We start from the raw sequence: 3996 nt of genomic DNA, 5'->3' as shown, positions 1-3996 counted from the left end.
GAATGGCAGAGCAGGAAGGGACCACAGGGGTCTCACCCTGTCATTTTACAAAAGAGGAAATTAAGGCTCAAAGAGAAGTGAACACATCTAGTTAGTAGCAGCATCAAGACCAGAACTTAGGTCTCTTGACGAAGACATCCTCGTGTACACCTTCTGTTTGCTGAGCACAGCAAATCCTAAGCTCATCCCTATGACAGCTTCCCAGACACTGTCCTTGGAGCCCTAGAGACATCTTGATAAACAAAAGAGACTAACCTGGAAGGTCATTAGACATCACTGTATTGCTAACTAGATTTTTAAAAGATTTTTGCTAAGATTCTATGGGAGTTTTTCCCCCTGGGGCATGGCTGTCACAAAGTGAAGAACACATTAAGGAGCTGATGGATATGAGAAAACAACTATCCACGTACATTGGGCAGGCATCAGTTTGAAATCTAGGTTTCTTCATTTCTGTCCAAATTCTCCTTCTACACCACTGTACTTATCTTTCATCTAGCCTTTGGGCAGGCAAAAGTTACCCTCCCATCCCATAATGCATCTGCTTCTCATGATGGGAAGACAATGCTGCTGATCAGAACCCAACTTCAGAAAACATTCTAAATTCCAGCTGTTTAGCTCAGAATCACCAACATTCTTTACCCCTCTCAGTCTATGTGAGAGTGTAGGTGATGTGAGGGTTTGTTTTTTTCATAGGGAGAATATTCTATTAGGTCTCACTTCTGGAACTGATCTCATTGGTAAGTGTCTAGTGGAAATTTCGTCTGGTCTCAGAAACTGTAAATGTAATTTGTAGGGAGACAGTACTACATAGCAGAAAGTGCACTGGAGTTAGGGTCCAAATATCTTTCTAAGTTCTAGTCTCAGCACAGGCCTTTACCAAGGGTGTGACCTTGAGCAAACTATTGAATCTGTCTGAGACTTGATATTCTCATCCTCAAACTGGATGTAATAATAATTGAATAATTTACCCCAGAAGATAAAGAGGAGCAAATGAGATAATTTACATTAAGGACTTTGTACGGCCGGGGGGGGGGTAGTGCTTAATGTGACCCATAAACGCAAAGATTCAGTGGCAGCTGATGCTATAAAAAGCATGAACAGATGGACTGATAAGTATACTGAAAAATTCAGGTGTTTCCAAACCCCGTTCTTGAAACCTAGATCCAGATGAGAGAAAGAAAACCTAAAAGCCCTCGGCGAACAATTCATTTGTAATTTTCTTATCTCAGATCATGGGCTTTTTTCAGGTACAAGACAAGACTCAGAACATGATTAAAATAAAAGAAGAGTTGCAGACCACCAAAGAAGACCTAAGTCTAGTGACGAATACGGTAAGGACCTAAAGGTATGGCCTCATTTCGTTTTGAGCTTTTTCTTCATAATTCAACAATCTCAATCACAAGTATATAATAAATAAAATCATAAGTATATAGTAAGTGCTCTCTGGTCTATCGTAGTTGGGAAGTATCTCAAGTATAGTAAATGCTTTCCTGTTCATCATGGTTGAGAAGTAAAGTGTTTGGATTAATCAACTATTGGAGTCAAGAGGGAGTGAATCATATATACCGTTTATGTGACACTATATGCCAGGGGTTCATATCCTTTTAAAAGGGATAGACAATTCCATCTTCTTTTTGTCCTATTGGGGATGGAAACTGATTGCTACTGACTCTCAGTGTTTGGGATGGAAGGGGTATTGGATGGGAAAATGGGGAAGCAGAGACTGGTTGGCCACTAACTGAATGATACTATTAACTTGTAACCTGGGAAGAGAGTGAGCACGTTCTAACTTCCCAGAGCTGGAAGGGCCACTAGTTCTTTCATTTGGAATTGGGTTTGTAGGTTTGTAAATTGGTAAGGAGTCAGGACATAAGAGGCAACTGCTCTGTGTGCCACTGGAAATCAACCATATTGCCTATATGTCTGCCCCTTGACACGTACTGCATGTACATGTATTCCATCTGTGAACTGCCCATGTACAAATCATTTAGAACAGTAGCATCAACCTCAAATAGAAATGGGAGGCACCAAAGTGTACATATTGACTTAGAAAACATGTTAACCTTACCTGTGTTTTTTATATTTTTATTTATTTAATTATTTCCCAATTTCATTTTAACCTGATTTGGACCTCACTCAGGAGTGTTATGGGCAGCTAAGTGGCTCAGTGGATGGAGAGCCAGGCCAGAATGTTGGAAAAACTCATCCTTCTGAGTTCCAATCTGGCCTCAGTCACTTCCTGGCTGTGTGACCCTGGCCAAGTCACCTAATGCTGTTTGCCTCAGTTTCCTCATCTGTCAAATGAGCTGGAGAAGGAAATAGCAAACCACTCCAGTATCTCTGCCAAGAAAACCCCCAAATGGGGTCATGAAGAGTCAGACACAACTGAAATGACAGTGGTCAGTTTACTGGTTGGTTGGCTGTGGTCCTTCATTGTAAAGGAGGGCCAAAATGGCATCACTACATTGGAGTCAAGGTACACTGTGTCAGACCGTGGCTGAATAGTATGGACCCCATGTAGCCTGTAGGCCACATTCTAAATTTTAGGATACAATCAAATATACTAAATACCAAAAACATGCCAAACCTAACTCAATCCTTCTCTGATGATTCAGAAGACCCTTTATGATCTGACAGTGCCTTGAGGTCATCATTATGAGGAACAGTGTATCACCAATGCACCTAGAAGTGCTGGTTATAGGACTTTCTAGCTGACAGAACATAAGCAAACCCAACTTTTGCTGCTTATCGACACTATAGTATCAGAGTCACCACTCAATTATTCTCCCTTCTTCATGTATTTTTCAGCACCTTCTAGTACAGTGGAAAGAATATTGGACTGGGAACTAGGAGGCCTGATTTCCAGTTCGGTTACTATCTGTCAAACTTTCCGTCTCAGTCTCAATTTCTCCATATTTAAAAAGGATTTGACTTCAAAATCTCTAAGACATGTCCTTCCCAACACTAACATTCTGTGATTCTATATTACTCCATTTGTTTTTCTCTACTATCAGAAAGTTTACTACATAGCTCCAAACTTCTAAAGGCAAAAAGTATAAGCAGATGATGAGATTTATTGGAAACTTGCAAATGTGAGGTTGTTCGCAGTAGGGACCTAACACACTGTGCCCACACCTCTACCTCTTGGCTTCCTTCAAAACTCAAAATCCACCTTCTACATAAGATCCTTCCTGGTCGTCGTCCCTCCTCTCCTCCCAGCTACTAGTGCCTTCCTTCTGACAGTACCTATATTTACACTACATCTATATTGTACATGGGCAGCTAGGTGGCACGGTGGATAGAGCACTGGGCCTGGAGTCAGGAAGGCTCATCTTCCTGAGTTCAAATCCGGCCTCAGACACTTATTAACTATGTGACCCTGGGCAAGTCACTTAACCTGTTTGCTTCAATTTCCTCATCTGTAAAATAAGCTGTCATATGAAGCTAATGATTTGCATATTGTCTTTTCCATCAGATTACAAACTCCCTGAGGGCAGGGACAGTGTTTTTGCCCTTTTCTTTGTATGAAGAGCCAGGCACATAGTAAGGGCTTAATCATTTCTTGTTGACTGACTGACCCATTGACTTCATAAAACTGAAGTTCCTTGAATGCAGCCTCCTTGTTTTCCTCACTTTTGTTCTTACTCATGAGATTAAAATCCTATTTACAATTTGTTCATTAGGGAAAACTGGTTATGTTTTTAACTCAAATGATTTATTTGGAAACCTAGAAATGCCTATTTTCCAATCTAGCAAAGAAACACTTTTTCAACCATTTGAGAACAGGCTTAAAATCCCAGAAAGCTATAACTGTCACAGATTTTAGAGATCTAGGCCAACCCCCTCATTTGTCAGATTAAGAAACTGCCCCCATGACCTTAATTGTCATAACTCAGTGACTGTTAATATAAAGTATGTCAAAACTCGTATATGTTGGCTCCACTGAAGCCTAACTCTGAACCCCTCCAGGCTGGTTTTTTGTTAGAGTCAAGGTTA

At 40.7% G+C, this 3996-nt stretch overlaps 1 long non-coding RNA gene across 1 annotated transcript in view; it reads left to right on the top strand.

Moving 5' to 3' along the window:
* The first annotated feature begins 623 nt into the window (after nucleotides 1–623).
* Nucleotides 624–3996, top strand: part of LOC144455767 (uncharacterized) — a 20104-nt gene continuing 16731 nt past the window's right edge. The window contains exons 1-2 of the long non-coding RNA XR_013484510.1: nucleotides 624–737; nucleotides 1248–1345. This is a non-coding gene — a long non-coding RNA (uncharacterized LOC144455767). The remainder of the gene's footprint in view (nucleotides 738–1247; nucleotides 1346–3996) is intronic.

Source organism: Phascolarctos cinereus, unplaced genomic scaffold, assembly GCF_003287225.1.
Source record: "Phascolarctos cinereus isolate Bilbo 61053 unplaced genomic scaffold, phaCin_HiC Scaffold_2;HRSCAF=192, whole genome shotgun sequence".
NCBI classification, from domain to species: Eukaryota; Metazoa; Chordata; class Mammalia; order Diprotodontia; family Phascolarctidae; genus Phascolarctos; species Phascolarctos cinereus.
This window is presented reverse-complemented; position numbering and strand designations above follow the sequence as displayed.